Here is a 19,337-nt window from a genome sequence, read left to right as displayed (position 1 = left end):
CAGTTATTTTGGGCCTTTATTTGATTATTATAGTAGCCTCGATATAATTTACATGTATGATAAACATGTAAATGTGTGACAAGGAAAAGGATCTTTGTCACTACTTATACCCAAAGGTTTATTTTGTCCCATGTGTTTCATTGACCTTAACCTTACCCTTTCTTGTAAGATACATTTTTTGAGACAGAGTGTCTCTCTGTTGCCCAGGCTGGAGTGCAGTGGCATGATCTCTGCTCACTGCAAGCTCTGCCTCCTGGGTTCAAGCCATTCTCCTGCCTCAGCCTCCCGAGTAGCTGGGGCACAGGCGCCCGCCGCCACGTCCGGCTAATTTTTCGTGTTTTTAGTAGAGATAGGGTTTCACTGTGTTAGCCAGGATGGTCTTGATCTCCTGACCTCGTGATGCGCCCGCCTGGGCTTCCCAAAGTGGTGGGATTATAGGTGTGAGCCACCACATCCGGCCCTCTTTCTTGTAATATATTTAACAGATAATTTTGTGTAAATGATAGGTGTGTTCCCCAGAATACTGATGTTTTCCTCATACTCACTGTATCACTGCGTTGTGACTAGTCTAGAGTACCCTCTCTTTTTTTTTTTCTTTTTAATTAGTACAATAGGAAGCTGTTAGACCAGTTGGAGAAGTGAAATATGGAGGTAATTTAGCTTATTAATGTCATAACTTAGATTAGAAAAATAAATCCAAGTTTCCTGACGCTGTTGGTTTTTTTTTTGTTATACCAGCATTTTCCTAGGTATGTTCTGAAGAGTTCAGTTTCTTTAGAGTAATACTATTTCCCAAAGATTTTAATAGGTGTTAGAGAAAAAAAGAATTTTGGGCTCATATAAGTGAGGAAATTCTGGGTTGATAGACCTGTTTTCCACCCTCTTTTGGGGACACCAGTTTGTTATAGATGATTATTTTTTAGTTTAGAAATAACTGGATACAGCTTAATTTACAAAAAAAGTTTACATCAATATTTGAGCCAAGAAGTTGCAGAGAAAGATTTATCCTTAGAGTAGTGTGTAATTCTTCCTGATCTCAAGTTTTTAAAAAATAGACTTAAGGCTGGATGCGGTGGCTCATGCCTGTAATCCCAGCACTTTGGGAGGCTGAGGCAGGCGAATTACTTGAGGTCAGGAGTTCGAGACCAGCTTGGCCAACGTGGTGAAACCCTGTGTCTACTAAAAATCCAAAAATTAGCCGGGGTGTGATTGTGCATGCCTGTAATTCCACCTACTCAGGAGGCTTGAACTCAGGAGGCGGAGGCTTCAGCGAGCTGAGGTCATGCCACTGCACTCCAGCCTGGGTGACAGAGCGAGACTCCGTCTCAAAAAAAAAAAAAAAAAAAAATAGACTTTACGTTTTTTGAGTACTTTCAGGTTTACAGAAAAATTAAGAAGTGTAAAAAATTCCCATACCCTCCTCCTTCTCCATTTCCCCTATTACTAACATCTTGCATTCATGCAGTATATTTGTTAGAATTGATGAGCCAGTAGTGATACATTATTACTAGCTAAAGTCCATTGTTTATATTAGGCTTCACTCTTTGTGTTGTACATTCTGTGGGTTTTGACAAATATATACATATCTCCGGTTGTTGCTGATAATGACAACAATCTGTTCAGTGTAATCAGCTTATGGATGAGTGAAATGAATGACAGGAATGTTAGAAGGGATGAGAAGGAGGAATTGGGAATACTCTAATCAGGCACTTGCATTACCTGAGATCAGATTACTTTTTTACTGACAACATTTGTGGGAATAATGTATTACTGTTGTTGAAATTACCCATATTGAATTTTGGAAGCAGATTTTAACGTTATCACTTCTTTAAAATGTTTATCAACATTTGGTAATCCATGTTCACAATTTCTGGAAAACTGAAATTTGAATGTAGGTGTGTTTTTATTCTGAGAAATGATTTAAATGAAAGTAGAAGGTCTCCCATCATTACTTTTTTAAAGTCATTGTTCTACAGCTCTTAGTTGGCCTCTTTCTATACATCCTATTCATCCATCAAGTCCAACTTAAGTACCATTTTTTCCACTAAAACTTCCCCACAATGTTTAAAATTTCCCTTCTTTGGATTTATATATTTTTCTTCTGAGCTTTTTTATTGTGATACAATACAAATAAAATAACCATTTTAAGTGCATTTTCAGTGGTATTAAGTACATTCATATTGTATAACCTTCACCACTATTCATCTCCAGAACTCTTTTCATTTTGCAAAACTTTTAACTCTATACACATTAAACAATAACTCCCAAAGCCTCCTAGCGCCTGGCAGCTACCATTTAACTTTCTGTGTCTATTATTTTGACTACTCTTAAGTACCTCGTAAATCACTTAGCATAATGTCCTCAAAGTTCATCTGTGTTTTAGCATATGTCAGAATTTCCTTCCTAAGATCAAATAATACTCCATTGTATGTATATACCACATTTTGCTTATCCATTCATCTGTGGGTAGACACTTGGGTGGATGCCACATTTTAGCCATTGTGAATAATGCTGTATGAACATGGGTCGATAAATATCTCCTTGAGACCCAGCTTTCACTTCTTTTGGATGTATACACAGAAGTGGAATTGCTGGCTCATATAGTAATTCTATGTTTAGTGTGTGTGTGTGTGTGTGTGTGTGTATGTATATATATATATATATATTTTTTTTTTAGGAACCACCATATTGTTTTCCACAGTGGCTCTACTACTGTATATTTCCACCAAAAGTATACAAGAGTTCCAGTTTCTCTACATCCTCACTAACACTTGCTATTTTGTTTCCTGGATAATAGCAGTCCTAATGGGTGTGAGGTGGTATCTCATCATGGTGGTTGTTGGTTTTTGTTTTTTTTTTTGAGGCAGAGTTTGCTCTATCACCCAGGCTGGAGTGCAGTGGTGCAGTCTCGGCTCACTGCAATCTCCTCTTCCTCCCATGCTCAAGCAATCCACCCACCTCAGCCTCCCAAGTAGCTGGGACTATAGGCATGTGCCACCGTGCTAATTTTTGTATTTTTAGTAGAGATGGAGTTTCACCATGTTTGCCAGGCTGGTCTCGAACTCTTGGGCTCATGTGATCCACCTTGGCCTCCCAGAGTCTTGGGATTACAGGTGTGAGTCACTGCACCTGGTCTCATTATGGTTTTGGTTAGCATTTCCTTGATGATTAGAGATGTCGAGTATCTTCATATGTACTTGTTGGCTATTTGTGTATCTTTGGAGAAATGACTATTCAAATTCTTTCATTGTTTTTGAATTGGGTTGTTTTTTAGTTATTGAATTGTAGTAGTTATATATTTTCAATACTAGTCTGTTATTAGATACATGATTTGCAAATATTTTCTCCCATTCTATGGGTTTTGTTTTTACTCTCTTGATAGTTTTTTTTTTTTTTTTTTTTTGAGACGGAGTCTCGCTCTATCACCCAGGCTGGAGTGCGGTGGCCGGATCTCAGCTCACTGCAAGCTCCGCCTCACGGGTTTACGCCATTCTCCTGCCTCAGCCTCCCGAGTAGCTGGGACTACAGGCGCCCGCCACCGCGCCCAGCTAGTTTTTTGTATTTTTTAGTAGAGACGGGGTTTCACGGTGTTAGCCAGGGTGGTCTCTATCTCCTGACCTCGTGATCCACCCGTCTCGGCCTCCCAAAGTGCTGGGATTACAGGCTTGAGCCACCGAGCCCGGCCTGATAGTTTTTTTTTTTTTTTTAAATCGAAAAGCAAACATCAAATTTAAAGAAAAAAAGAAATTGTAAGAACAATGGAGCAAATGAACTCCTGAAAAAATTTGGTATCTTGGTCACATTTATTGGAATAGTTGGAGAAAAATAAAAATACCTCTTAGCTTAGGAAGTTGTGAGTTATTTGCAAATCTTCTCAGTTCAGGAGTGGAAGAATCCTGGAATCATTTATTTCAAAATGTATGCAGGTTTCTCTTTTGAATGTCTTACACATTTAAATAGGCCATTGTACCAAGTCTTGTATTTTTTATACAGGATAAATTCCTTGTTTCAGCCAGCTGTCAGTGGAAGGCAACTAGTATAACACCATCTCCATGGACAAAGAATGCTGGAATATTCATTGATTTATATATCTCTTTATTTGTTTCTTCATTAGTCTCTATAGTAGTCACAGTTTCTTCCAACGTCATTTAAATGTTGATCACATGCCTGTAATCTGCTTTTAAGTTATTGGTCATTTCTCATTTTCACATAAATTTCTTCATCCAGGATGAGCCTGATGGAATCTAGGAGCTCCTTTATGGTGCTGGTAATTTGTTTTGGGTCCATGTTGCCTGCCATATTTCAAATACGGCACCCTTTTTCTCCTCTCTCAAAAAGTGTCTTTGGATTTATAACTTAAAAACTGCTTAGCCATTCAGTTTAAAACTTAAATATATAAACTGTTTTATGTAGTTTTCTAATTGTTCTTGGATATTTTAGTTGCCTTAGCTAATTTTCTTTTAAAATAAAATGAAGTTAAAATTCAGATCTCTCTACTACCAGTTTATAAATATGTTTCTCTTCAGATTTCTCATTGAAATTAAGTTTTTATTTTGAGATAACTATAAATTCATATACAGTTTTAAGAATTACTACAGTGAGGTCTTGTGTATCTTTTATCCAGTTACCCCAAGTGGTAATATCTTGCAGAATTATAGTATAATTTCACAACCAGGATATTGGAATTTTGGTAGTCAAGATACAGAATAGTTCCATCATCCCAAGGATCACCTGTTTTTTTTTTTTTTACTACCACACCCATCTCCCTCCTGTATTCCCTTTACCCCTTGCATTTTGTCTTTTCAAAAATGTTATATAAATGGAATCAGGCTGGGCATGGTAGCTCATGCCTGTAATCCCAGCACTTTGGGAAGCTGAGACGGGCAGATCACTTGAGCTCAAGAGGTCAAGACCAGCCTGGGCAACATGGTGAAACATTGTCTCTAGAAAAATACAAAAATCAGGTGGGTGTGGTGGTGTGTGCCCGCAGTCTCAGCTACTCAGGAGGCTAAGATGGGGGTGTTGCTTGATCCCAGGAAGTTGAGGCTGCAGTGAGCTGAGATTACACCACTGCACTCCAGCCTGGGTGACAGAGCAAGACTCAGTTTCATAAATGAATAAATGAATGAAGGCGTGAATGGAATCATATAGTATGTGACTTTTGGGACTGGCTTTTTACTTGGAAGATTCCAGAGTTGTTGCTTATAGCTATAATTTGTTCATTTTTATTGAGTAGTACTCCATGGCATCCATGTACTACCAATTTGTTGAATAATTTCATGTTGAAGGTCATCTGGATTGTTGTCAATTTTTGTCTATTAGAAATAAAGCTGCTGTGAATATTCATGTAGAGGTTTTTCTGTGAACATCCCAGTTTTCACTGGTATAAAGTATAAGAGTATGATTGCTGCATTGTATGGGATACAAACTGCCAGAGTGTTTTCCACAGTGGCTGTACTATTTTGCATTTCCACCAGCAGTGTATGAGGGATCTAGTTTTTCCCATCCTAGCCAGCAATTTTTTTTTTTTTTTTTTTTTTTTCTTTTTTAAAACTATTCTTATAGAGAAGGAATATATGGTATTTCATGGTAGCCTTTTCCTAATGGCTAATATGTTGAACATCTTTTCCTGTGCTATTCAACATCTGTATATTCTCTTCATATCTTTTGCCCATTTTCTAACTGGATTTTTTTTTTTTTTTTTTTTTTTTTTGTGAGTGCTGAATTTTGAGAGTTCTTTATATGGATCCTTTGTTGGATATATAGTTTGCAGGTATTTTCTCCCATTCCATACCTTGTCTTTTAATTCTGACAGCATCTTTTGCAGAACAAAAGTTTTTTAATTTTGATGAAATCCCATTTATTATTCTTTTATGGATTGTGCTTCTGTTGTGAAGTCCAGAACTTTTGGCTATTTTGTATCCTGAAAAGTTTCCCGTATGCATTTTTCTGAAAGTTTTATAGTTTTGCATTTCCATCTGCGATCCATGTTTTTTGAGATGGAGTCTCTGTCATCCAGGTTGGAGTGCAGTGACGCCATCTTGGCTCACTGCAACCTCCACCTTCCTGGTTCAAGCGATTCTCCTGCCTCGTCTCCTGAGTAGCTGGGACTACAGGCACATGACACCACATGCCTGGATAATTTTTGTATTTTCAGTAGAATCATTTAAAATAGGATCCCTGTATGTTCAATTTCATTATTATTTTTAACATTTCTCCTTAACAGATGAGATTTGAGGTGACACTTAATAGGATACACATAGTTAATAGAAGTAGAAAATCAGATCCAAGGAAAGAAGTGAAGAAATGTATCACTTTTAAGTAATTAAGTTGCTGTGATAAAACATCAAATTTAGCTAAGCTTCCTGGGAGCCAGAGTTTTCATGGCTTCCTAAATGAAGAAATATGTCACAAATTCTCCAGAAAAGACAATTATTTTTCTTGCATTAAATCTTAAATAAACTGGATGTGGTGGCTCACGCCTGTAATTCCAGCACTTTGGGAGGCCGAGGCGGGTGGATCATGTGAGGTCAGGAGTTTGAAACCAACCTGGCCAACGTGGCAAAACCCCGTCTCTATTAAAACACAAAATTAGCCAGGCATGGTGGCAGGCGACTATAATCCCAGCTACTCAGGAGGCTGAGGCAGAAGAATCGCTTGAACCTCGGAGGTGGAGGTTGCAGTGAACCATGATCACGCCATTCCACTCCAGCCTGGGCTACAAGAGCGAAACTCCATNAATCTTAAATAAACTGGATGTGGTGGCTCACGCCTGTAATTCCAGCACTTTGGGAGGCCGAGGCGGGTGGATCATGTGAGGTCAGGAGTTTGAAACCAACCTGGCCAACGTGGCAAAACCCCGTCTCTATTAAAAACACAAAAATTAGCCAGGCATGGTGGCAGGCGACTATAATCCCAGCTACTCAGGAGGCTGAGGCAGAAGAATCGCTTGAACCTCGGAGGTGGAGGTTGCAGTGAACCATGATCACGCCATTCCACTCCAGCCTGGGCTACAAGAGCGAAACTCCATCTCAAAAAAAAAACAAAAAAAAAAAAATAAAAAAAAAACTTAAATAATTTCTAAAGTGTGCATTGTTTATGTAAGAGCTATTGAGTAATGAATGGACAGTGTTGTTGAGAACGATTTTACAGCACATACTCTATAGCTGTCAAGGTCTTTTTCATGAGGTTTTTTTTTCTTCTTTTTTTTTTTTTAAAGACAAGATGTTGCTCTGTGTCTGAGGCTGGAATGCAGTGGGTTGATCACTGCAGCCTGGGTATCCCAGGCTCAAGCATTCTTCCTGCCTCAGCCTCCCGAGTAGCTGGGACTACAAGTGCGGGCTACAATGACTGGCTAATTTTTTTTTTCTTTTTTTTTTAAGTGGAGACAAGGTCTCACTATGTTGCCCAGGCAGGTCTTGAACTCCTGAGCTCAAATGATTCTCCTGCCTCAGCGTCCCAAAGGGCTGGGCTTTAAAGGTGTGAGCAACTGCGTCCAGCTGATTTTTTTTCTATTTAAATAAAAAGAGAAGGGTAAAATATACCAAACACTCAGGGAAGATAAATTATATGTGAGGGTAGGCTAATGTAGTTTACAAGGGTAGATTTTTTTGTTTCTAACTTGACCTAAAGATAACATAGACATAGCCATTATGGAAACAGTGTTGCTTACCCCTCTAAACATCATTATTCTAATTTTGATTTTTGCTACCTGAGTAACAGACAATTTCAGGACTTTACTTCCTACTGAGACAATGACATACTGGAATTCTGTTTTGCTTTTTTTTTTTTTTTTTTTTTGAGATGGAGTCTCGCTCTGTCACTTAGGCTGGAGTTCAGTGGCCCCATTTCAGCTCACTGCGACCTCCACTTCCCAGGTTCAAGCGATTCTCCTGCCTCAGCCTCTCAAGTAGCTGTGATTAGAGGCGTTTTCCACCATGCCTGGTTAATTTTTGTATTTTTGGTAAAGACACGGTTTCACCATGTTGGCGAGGCTGGTCTCGAACTCCTGACCTCAGATGATCCATCTGCCTTGACCTCCCAGAGCTCTAGGATTACAGGTGTGAGCCACCGTGCCTGGCCATGTTTTCCTTCTTGATGCAAAATCAGTTGAGGAAATGGTATGTTTAGTATCATATTAAGAAAGTTGAGAAATAATTTATATTTATGTAGAAGTCCCTTTCTTCTCCACAAGGGCTACTTGCTATTATTATGAAGTTTATAGTTTATTCAGGAGTCAGGTATAGATCTACTCCTGGCACTTAATGCAAGTGCTTTGAAGACCCCTGAAACACCAAAGAATACGAGGAGATTTTCAGGCTTTCTAATAGTTACCAGTCACATCTGTGCTATAAAAAAAATACTGAGTCCCAGTCCCAGTTCCAGAAACTATTTAATTTCGAGCAGGGTAGTGTCTCACTTTGTTTGACTGTACTAGCTAAAAAGCAAGCAGAAAACCCCACTTTCTGGTCATTGAAGGAGGTGAAGTGAAGTGTTGTTTGACACTAACTGGTTGAATGTTGGAATATGAGTGCTGCTGTCAGACATAATTCCTCCAGCTAATGTTCAGCCATTCCTTTTTCACAATAAGTTAAATACCTAGATTGTTGTCCTTTAGAAAAAGTTTTATTTTGAAGTGATTATATATTTCTAGAAGAACTGCTAAATAGTCCAGAGGATTCTTATGTATCAACATCTTATATAGACATGGTACATTTACCAAAACTAAGAAATTAACCTTGATAAAATACTATTAATTAAACTACAGAGTTTTATTGAATTTCATCAAGTTTTCCACAAATGTCCTCTTGCTATTTTGGGATCCAGTGTAAGAGACCATGTTGCATTTAGTTTTATGTCTTTTATTTTTTTAATTTTCGTTTTTGTGGAGACAGGGTTTGCTCTCTTGCTCAGGCTGGTCTCAAACTCCTGGCCTCAGATGATCCTCCTGCCTAGGTCTCCTAAGGTGTTGGGATTACAGGCATGAGCCACTAAAATGTGCAGGAACTTAAAATATCTGCCCAGCCCAGTTTTCAGGTGTTTCCCCCCTCCCCTGAGATGGAGTTTTGTTCTGTCACCCAGGCTGGAGTGCAGTTGCGCGATCTCGGCTCACTGCACCCTCTACCTTCCAGATTCAAGCTATTCTCCTGCCTCAACCTCTCGAGTAGCTGGGACTACAGGCGTTTGCCACCACGTCCGGCTAATTTTTTGTATGTTTAGTAGAGACAGGGTTTCACTGTGTTAGCCAGGATGGTCTTGATCTCCTGACCTCATGATCCACCCGCCTTGGCCTCCCAAAGTGCTGGGATTACAGGTGTGAGCCACCACGCCTGGCCTCAGGTCTTCAGTTTCCTCCAATCTGACAATTTCTTAGTGTTTCCTTGTTTTCATGACTTTGATTTTGAAGAGTACTGGTTGGATATTTTGTAGAATGTTCCTAAGTTTGGGTTTTTCTGATTTTTTTCTTGATTATACTGGATGGTGGATTTTTAGGAAGAATATCACACAAGGGAAGTGTTCTTCTTACCATATCAAGAAGAGTATATGATGTTAACATTATTTATTACTGGTGATTTGAACTTTGGTCACTTGGGTAAGGTGGTGTCTGCCAGGTTTCTCCACTGTTACTATTTTTACCTTTCCGTAATGTATCTGTTAGAAGCCCAGCTCACCCTTAGGGTGAGGGGAACTAAACTCTGCCTTCCTGAGAGAGAAGTACCAAATAATTTGCAGGCATGTTTAAACCACCACATAGATATTTTCGGGGAGATACTTTAATACTCTTTCTCCCTAAAGGTTTGACTAGTAATTTTAGCATTCATATGTAATTTTTTTCGTGTAGGATCAGTTGTCTTTTAAGGAGTATGTCATTGACATATGAAAGAGAATATGGCATAGTAAGAGGACTTATATTTAGTTCATGTAAAAAAGCCATTAAAGAATAGTAAAAAGGGGCAATGAAATACAGTCACTTTACACTTTTGAAATTCATTTGATCTATAAGATGATTCTGGATCCTGATTCTTGCTGTGCTATTACATTAGAAGGTAGATTTTGTGAAGGTACTGATTACCAATCAAGTGTGTGCTGGACTGTAGCTGGATTTTATATAGAGACTAAATGCTGGTGACACGCTAGTAGAAGCCCTCAGTTTAACCCCCTTAGTGAATTTTTCAAGTGAACATAAAATTGGTATGATGAGGGATATGCTAATTCTAAAGACTGCTGGCCTCCAGTATTTTCACATCTTTTCCCTCTCTGGCAGTTTACCTTATTTAGTTATTTAGACTAGTTAGACTATTGCGTATCTCTCTCTTGCATTAGAAATAAGTTTCATGAGGGTAGGAATTTTAGCTTTGTTTTCTACCTCACAACCTTGAGCAGTATCTGGCACATAATAAGTGCTCAATAAGTATTTGTTATGTGAATGAAAAAATAATATTAAGATAAAGAATTTCAGTTGAATGATAAATCTGGCGTGAGGCCTTGATATGTTCAGTTAAATAACTTCTGTAATTTTGAAGTTAGAAATATTGTGTATTTTTAGGTCCTCTGAAGAGACCCTTGCAATGAGTGGTAATTCAGTAGGCTTAGTCACCATAACTATTTTAATTTTCCCTAAACTTTTATAACTTTTGTAAACTTTTGACCTCAATTAAATGAAAAACAAAAAATCAATACCACCTCAATGTTGAATTTTCAAAATAATGGTACTTAAATATCTCCATTCATAAAGCTATGTATAAAATCCTTGTTTTTAGACTGTGTACAATTATAACAGTACAAGTTAATTATATATAAACTATAACATTTAAATTTTCATTAATACCAAATTCATATAAAAAATGATGTTTTGCTGAAATTTAATTGGAGGTTGTATCATGACTGATTCATTTGTGTTTGACACATGTATGCTGTTAAGTGCCTTATGATGTTAATTTTCCTGTCTTTCTCTTGGAACTGTCGCAAGTTTTGGACTACATGTCATCATGGATTTACCTTTGCAAGTTTGAATCTGCATTTATAGATTTTCTACTTGTGTGATTTTCCCAATAGGATGTAAATACATTTCAGACATTAGGACTCATGTTCTGTGGGATGACTCCCAGACAGATGGCCCTAAGTGTAGTTGTACAATATACCTGAAAAGTCAGAAAACACAGGATACTCTTGTTTTTATATCTGTTATATTTTCACATAAAGAATCATTAGCTTTTTTTTCCTCCCCACTTCCAGACCCCTTCACTGGTGCTGAATTTGAAGCAGTATATTCTATTAATCTGGCGGGGGGTAAGCACAATAGATACACTACAGAGAGTCCACAAAGCCTGGAATAACAGGTTAAACACTGTATTGTACTTTTTATTTTTAGTTTTTAAAGAGATGGGCTCTCACTATGTTTCCCAGGCACAAGTTCAGTGGCTATTCATAGGCATGATCATGGTGCATTGCAGCTTCAAACTCCTGGCCCCAAGTAATCTTACCACCTCAGTCTGCCAAGTAGCTGGGACTATAATGAGACCATGGGTTGGCGCCACTGCTCCTGGCTTGTGTATTTGTTATACTTTTTTTTTTCCTAGATTAACAATTGGACTTACTGCTTTAAATTTAGAGATACTTTCCCTGAAAAGGTATATGGAAATAGAAGAAAAACATAATGAGCATGTTATATGAATATGTAGCTAGCATACTTTAAAATTTTTTATGCTTCTTGACTTTACAGATACCTTGTATATTAATTTATCTTAATTTGAAACTTATAGAACTTGTGGTTTACAGTTTAGTGAATACTATTAGCTTAAAGGATCTTATCCAAGTGCTTTATTTAGATTGAGGTGATTCAGAGAAATAAGCCTTTCAGACATGCTTGCTATTAACTTTTGTGGGTCTAGGAACAAGAGTACAAATGAAGTCTCATATACCGTACGTCTGATTTAAAAGTTATAAATCAATCTTAAAAAAGAACTTGCCAAAAAAAAGAAAAGTTTCGTCCTCCTTCCTTCATAAGTATACCATAATAAGACCCTGGGAGGCCAGGTTAGAATTTAGTATTTTCAGACTCGTTGGAGTTTCTCATGTCAAACTGTGGTGGTAGAAAGTTACTGTCTGGCTTCTGGTCCATAGCCCTCTCTGCTTCTCCTTTCTTCACTGCTTGTTACCACAATTAAGAGTATTTGGGCAGACCTATATAGACATCCCAAGCAACATGTTCAACTCTGTTCACACCCTCTGCATACAGTTGCCTCTTGGTAGCCTTCAAGCCTAAGGATACACAGTCTAGTTGGTATAGTTTTCTTTCTGGAGGACTGATCTGGTGAAAGGCTTTGGAAGCTTGTTGAGGGCTGTCTGGGCAGATATTTTAGGTTCCTGCATACCCATAGAATGATGTAGCGTTAGGGGAGGAAACATGTGCTCCAGTTAGACAAGTCCTCTTGGCGCAATAGACAGCTTCCCGGGGATGGTTGTATAGCCAGAGTGGTCCCCATAACTCAAGGAATCCAGGGCTGGAGCCACTGTTGTTTAGGTCTAAGGGATTCATGTTGCTGCATTTCTGTTTCTTGAAAACTACAATGGTCATCCAAGTCACAATACTCTACCTTGGGAAAATTCAACTGGGATTTATTATGCTTTTTAAAAAAATATAATACAAACATTGTGGGGAGATTTGATTTCAATTATTTCCTAAGCTTTTCTTGATAGTTCTACTTTACTCAACCACCCAAGTGAATTTTTTCTTTCCAGTTGTTTTGAAACTAGAAGCTTACTGATATTAAGACATGGATTATCTGGGAATAGTTTTTGGTTGTCATTCCTTTGATATAAAGCAGAGGTGGCACATTCAAAAGCCAACACATCTCATATTGCATATAAGCTAGGAATGTTTAGGCTGTGGGGGATTGTAGAACATTAATTCGACATTCTTTTGTGCCTGTACATGAAATTAGACCCCCCTCTCCTCCAGACATTATAGACCTGGATTCTTTTTTAAAATGTAAAACTTCCTGATTTCAGAATGTTGGTTTCCCTACACTCTCTACTTCCCTACCCGCTACTCCTTTTAAAACTGTGGTGACCAAAGAACATAGTAGCTGCAAGCTGGGTTTAGTTTGCAGACTGACAGTTGGGTAATAATGATGTGTGGAGGGAATCAGCTTGTCTTTGATTGAGATGATATATTAAAAGTGCATGTAATCTACCCCCCCCCCCCCATTTTTTTACTCTCCCCCCCGATTTTTTTCGAGGGAAAAAAATTTTGAAAATAATCTGTGGGGGAGAGGAGAAGGAAGAAAAGCTGAGCTGCAACTCCTGTTGCAGAGGTTGTGTCCTGTGCTTGAAAAACATGTAGGAATTGGTGAAAATTAGTCATTTTAGTCTATGCATTGACTCCTGGGAAAGTATATTGTACGAGAGATGAGAGTAACAGATGAGAGTACTATACTGTATTAGAAAGTGAGGGAGCCCTTTGTTACATGTCAGACTTAATCTTGCCAGTCCAGTTTTGGTTACATATGGACCTGAGTACATCACATTTGAGGATTCAGTTTAATGAAAATGATAAACATTGTAACATTTTAGTTTGATTTTTTTTCATAGTGCTGTAAATACTACTTCATACTGTTTCTTTTTTGTGTTAATTTGCTTTTATGAATATATAGCACTTGATAAATATACTACAAATGTGATTATTTATTGAGGTTGGCATATCCCACAAAAGTTTAAAAATTGAATGTGAAACAGTTTTAGCAGGAATATCTTTGCTCAAAGAATGAGGTTTTTCAGAACTGAAAAAAAAATATGCATTGTAGGCCAGGTGCAGTGGCTAACGCCTGTAATCTCAGCACTTTGGGAGGCTGAGGTAGGGGGATCACTTGAGGTCAGGAGTTTGAGACCAGCCTGGGCAACATGTTGAAACCCCATCTCTACTAAAAATACAATAATTAGCTAGGCATGGTGGTGGGCGCCTGTAATCCCAGCTACTCAGGAGGCTGAGGCAGGAGAATCGCTTGAACTCAGGAGGCAGAGGTTGCGGTGAGCTGAAATTGCCCCTCTTGCACTACAGCTTGGGTAACAGAGCGAGATTCCATCTTATAAAAACAAAACAAAACAAAAAAGTGCACCATAGATTCTTAGGACTTTTATGTTAAAAAATGTTTTAAAATGGTTCGGATTTTAAAAAATGCCAACCAATTATGCTAGCAAATATAGGGGCCACTGAGAATATTTAGGAATTTTGTGTCTACAAAGTATGTGCTGAATTAGAAACAATGAATTTTTTTAGCTTTTGGCATTGCTTCTCAATTGTTGTAATCTGCTTCTTGAAAAGAAAATCAACTCTGGGGGACCAGGGATGGTGGCTCATACCTGTAATCCCAGCCCTTTGGGAGGCTGAGGTGGGTGGATCACTTGAGGTCAGGAGTTCAAGATCAGCGTGGCCAACATGGTGAAACCCCATCTTTACTAAAAATAGAAAAATTAACTGGGTGCAGTGGCGGATGCCTATAATCCCAGCCACTTGGGAGGCCGAGGCAGGAGAATCGTTTGAATCTGGGAGGCAGAGGTTGTAGTGAGCCAAGATTGTGCCATTGCACTCCAGCCTGGGCGACAGACTCTATCTCAAAAAAAAAAAAAAACCAAAACCAAAAAAAAAAAAAAAAATCAGAATATAGATTGATATATGTGTTTCTTTGAGAAAATTTTCTCATATCCCAGGTGATTTTGGCTATCGGACAAGAGGTAACTTCAGGTCAGTAAGTTGTTAGAATTCAGTGACAACTACAACGGTTTTCCCTTACATGACGCTTTGTCTTCTGCAATTTCAGTTAACCGCAGTCAACTACAGTCCAAAAATATTAAATGGAAAATTCCAGAAATAATTCATAAGTTTGAGATTGCATGCTGTTCTGAGTAGAGTTATGAAATCTTGTGCCATCTTGCACCATCCAGGGCAAGATGTGAATTATCCCTTTGTTTAGCATATCTATATATGATACCCGCCCATTAGTCACTTAGCAGTAGCTGTTTCAGTTATTAGAGCAACAATACATGGTATATATAGAGTTTGACACTATCTGTGGTTTCAGGTGTATTCTGAGGGATCTGGAAACGTATTCACCCCCTAATAAGGGGAGACCACTGTATAGCAAGAAGAGTTCACATTTGTCTAATGTTATGTTAGAATGTGGCTGTTGTTAGATGTTAGGAGTGCTCTCTGTGGTAGAGTGTCTACTGCATTATTGAATCCTATGGTAGTTGGGGATCAGAAATGAAGGCCCTTCGGGGTGTGTGTGTGTGTGGTGGTAGTGGTGATGTTTTTTAAATGCCCATATAGCATGCATGCATGCATTCATTTACTTATCTTTTCACTGAACTGGGGTGATTAATAATCATACAGCATTTAAGGTGATTTTTTTTTTTTTTTGAGATGGAGTCTCACTCTGTCACCAAGCTGGAGTGCAGTGGCGACACAATCTCAGCTCACTGCAACCTTTGCCTCCCAGGCTCAAGCGATTCTCCCACCTCAGCCTGGGACTACAGACACACGCCACCACGCCCAGCTAATTTTTGTACTTTTTTTTGTTTTTTGTTTTTTTTTTTTTGGCACAGGTGGTGTTTTGCCATGTTGCCTAGCTGATTTCGAATTCCTAAGCTCCAGTGATCCACCTGCCTCAGACTCCCAAAGTGTTGAGATTACAGGCGTGAGCCACTGCCCCTGGCAGGAAAAAATTTCTTAAAAAGAAATTTCAACCTTCAAAACAAAAGGTGTATAAACCTGAACACAAGTTGTGCATTTGGAAGAATCTGCTCTAGTCTGCTGATATTTTTTCACCCTGAAGCACAACATAGCTAGAGTTGAATTTCTGGTGAAGACTTTAATAATTCCACTTGGAAATGACATTGTCATTTCACCAGTGATCTTCACAATACACCTAAAACGGGAATTTTGAAAAGTGCTGGGATTGCAAGTGTGAGCCATCATGCCTGGCCTTCTTCAAGGTAGTATAACCATGTTGCTCTTTGGGTATGGTAATAATATTACAAGCAGCTTAGAATGTAGTTGCTTGGATGAGTCAGACTATATTTAACCAACCACTACTAAGGTATATTTATTTAGCACCCTCTCCCATTATTTTTTGCTATTATAATTTAACCCTTTTTGTGAAACTCTGGTACATATGTCTAGGTGATTTTTTAGTACAGATCGTCCCCAATTTTGGATGGTTCAATTTAGGATTTTTTGACTTTATGATGGTGTGAAGCAATACATGTTCAATAGAAATCCTACTTTGAGTACCAATATAACCATTCAGTTTTTCATTTTCAATACAGTATTCAGTAGAGTACATGATATGTTCAACACTTTCTTATTAAATAGACTTTGTGTTGGGTGATTCTGCCCAGCTGCAGCTAATGTAAGTGTTCTGAGCATGCTTAAAGTAGGCTAGAGTAAGCTATGATGTTTGGTAGGTTACATGTATTAAATGCATTTTTTACTTAAACCTATCATAAGTTGAAATTATTTTATCGGTATGTAACCCCCATCATAAGTCAAGGAGCATCTGTACTTTCTAAGGAGAAATTTTTAAAAGTAGACATTGCGTATACACATTAACTTTATTTATACATGTTGTCAAATTGTCATCAAGGACATTTATACTATTGTATGCCTCCACTAAGAGTGTGATAATAGATGTGTCTATATAATGCTAGCTAACACGTGGTGTTACCAGTTTTTTTTTTTATTGTCAATCTGATGGAAATAATGGTAATTTGATCACTTAAAATTCATCTAATGAGGTGAGCATCTTAAATATTCTGGCTGGTTTTATTTCGTTTTAGGAGTCATGTGTTTATTGCCCTTTTTTCGTTTTTCTGTGGAGGACATCTTTTTCTTATTGATCTGGAAGAAGTCTTAATATTCAGATTCTTTAATTTCATAACTTTTAATAACACAATTGATAGTGTCCTTTGTCATATGTTTTATGTAGTTTAATATATTTTATGATTTCTAGCTTTGGTCATCTTACACACAGTGAAGTCAAGACTCATAGAATTTAATGTAAGAGCAGGAGATTTTAATTTGGGGTTGGTCTGTGGACTTGTAAGTATTCTGAGGATGGACTTCATAGTTCTCAAATACAAATTGAATACGACATTGGAATTATACATAAATTTTTGTTTTTCTGGTGACAGGTTCAGTCAGATTCATCTGGTTCTCAAATCATATGACTCTTACGACTGTGTGACCCCTTTTATACAGCATATATATTTAAATGCCCCTTTTTACTGTTTCAAGTGAAATTCATAGGTAGTATAATCTTGCAACCCATGCAAAGGATTTAAAAGAAAAGCCACATAATTTTTTCTTGACTGGAACAGACACGGGACAGACAAAAATGTTAGAATACTTTGCCATGACCTCATTAGAAAACATTAAGGCTTTTTGCATTGGAGTTACCTGGAACCTTAAAAAAAAGTTGATGCCTGTTTCTTTTAAAATTAAACATACAGCTGCACCAGTTCCACTCCTAGGTATTTGCTCGAGAGAGGTGAAAACATGTCCCCAAAATGTATGGGGAGATTTATAACAGCTTTAATAGTCCACAAATTAAAACAGCTCCACTGTTGGTCAACAGAAAGAACAGATAAACAAATTGCAGTGTTTTCATACACTGGAATACTACTCTGCAGTCAAAAAGAATGAACTACTTTTTTCATGATGAAATGAATATGAATGAATCTCTGAAACACTGTGTTTAGTGAAAGAAGTCAGGTACAGAAGAGTACACACTATGTGATGGATTATGTTTATATGAAGTTCAGAAATGAGGCTATAGCATTAGAAATATGAGGAGTGATTGCTTATGGAAAGTGGGGGCACTGACTGGATGTAGGGCAGGAGGGTACTTTCTGAGTAGTGGAAACGTCCTGTATCTTGATTGGGGTGTTTGTTACTCAAGTAGAGTTGTACACCTAAGACCTCTGCATTTCACTCTGCATAAACTTTACCTCAAAAACAAACAATGAAACAGAGCAAAAATACTGATGTCTGTGTCCTACCTTCTAGAGATTCTAATTTAATTGGTTAAGGGTGTTGGCCTGGGCATAGATGATTCTCATGTGCAGCCAGAGTTGAGAATGATGCTTTTGCCCTTGGATGTAGGCTCAACATGAATGCAACTGCTACTCATGCAGATTGGCAACCAAATTATAATTAAGAGAGGCATTGCTGTAAGCGGTAACTCTCACGATATTTGCTTCGGCCCGCAGGCGCGAACCTTTCGCTGCCGGGTTCTGGCGCGCCCTTTCAGTTCTGCTTGTGGCCGGCACCACTGCGTTACCCCAAACTGCCGGGCCGAGCAGCATGACCTCCGCCTTGGAGAACTATGTCAACCGAACTGTTGCCGTTATTACATCTGATGGGAGAATGATTGTGGGAACACTGAAAGGTTTTGACCAGACCATTAATTTGATTTTGGATGAAAGCCATTGAGCGAGTATTCAGCTCTTCACAGGGGGTAGAGCAAGTGGTACTAGGATTATACATTGTAAGAGGTGACAACGTTGCAGTCATTGGAGAAATTGACGAAGAAACAGATTCTGCGCTTGATTAGGGGAATATTCAAGCAGAGCCTTTAAATTCTGTAGCACACTGAGGAAAAACTACATACTTAGACACCTGTAAGTATTTGTACAGAAACTGATTATTCTGAGGATGATATATGGAATTTTTATGAATGTGTAACTGGATTTTGACTCCTTATTGATTCATTGTAATATGTGAATTAAAATATTTCTACATTTTATTGAAAAAAAAAACTTTTTTTTTTGCCTGAATGTAAGTTTGGTAGCTTGGTTTCTTTTTTAAATTAAATAGTGTGAAAATATAATGGTCATTTTGAAAACTTTTAGCCAAAAGTAGTACTTTTTGATACCTTAGTATTTATGGAAACTAGTGGAAAAGAGAAATTAGTGTGCTATGTAAACCAGGCATTCAAATAACATTAGTAGTACAGGATATATGTGTTTTCTTTCCCTGATATTTAGGAAAATCACAGCAGGGTAAATCTTTCCTGGAGTTATCTGAATCATCGGCATTTATCCGATTCCACTGGTGGTGGTTTGCTGGTGCTTCTAAAAGTTGCTCTCTAGCACTGAGAGGTGTGGGTAGGTAAAAACGTGTTTGCTTGAGAAAACAAAAATGCTAACAAGGTTTTAATAGATTGGCCCAAAATTCCAACTTGAGTATTAAGAATTACTAGCAATGGTAGAATTGACAGAGATAATTGGTAAAGTCTCTTGATGCCCAATTGATTAGGTATGAAAGTAATACGAACACA

At 38.0% G+C, this 19,337-nt stretch overlaps 1 protein-coding gene and 1 pseudogene across 6 annotated transcripts in view; both read left to right on the top strand.

The window, feature by feature from the left end:
- ERBIN (erbb2 interacting protein) overlaps positions 1-19,337 on the top strand; it is a 154,847-nt gene that overhangs the window by 12,533 nt on the left and 122,977 nt on the right. The gene's annotated exons all lie outside the window — the stretch shown is intronic.
- On the top strand, positions 17,741-18,809 carry LOC108532834 (U6 snRNA-associated Sm-like protein LSm8 pseudogene; annotated as a pseudogene).

The sequence above is a fragment of the Rhinopithecus bieti genome, unplaced genomic scaffold (genome assembly GCF_001698545.2).
Source record: "Rhinopithecus bieti isolate Rb0 unplaced genomic scaffold, ASM169854v2 scaffold_10181, whole genome shotgun sequence".
In the NCBI taxonomy this organism is placed as follows: domain Eukaryota; kingdom Metazoa; phylum Chordata; class Mammalia; order Primates; family Cercopithecidae; genus Rhinopithecus; species Rhinopithecus bieti.
This window is presented reverse-complemented; position numbering and strand designations above follow the sequence as displayed.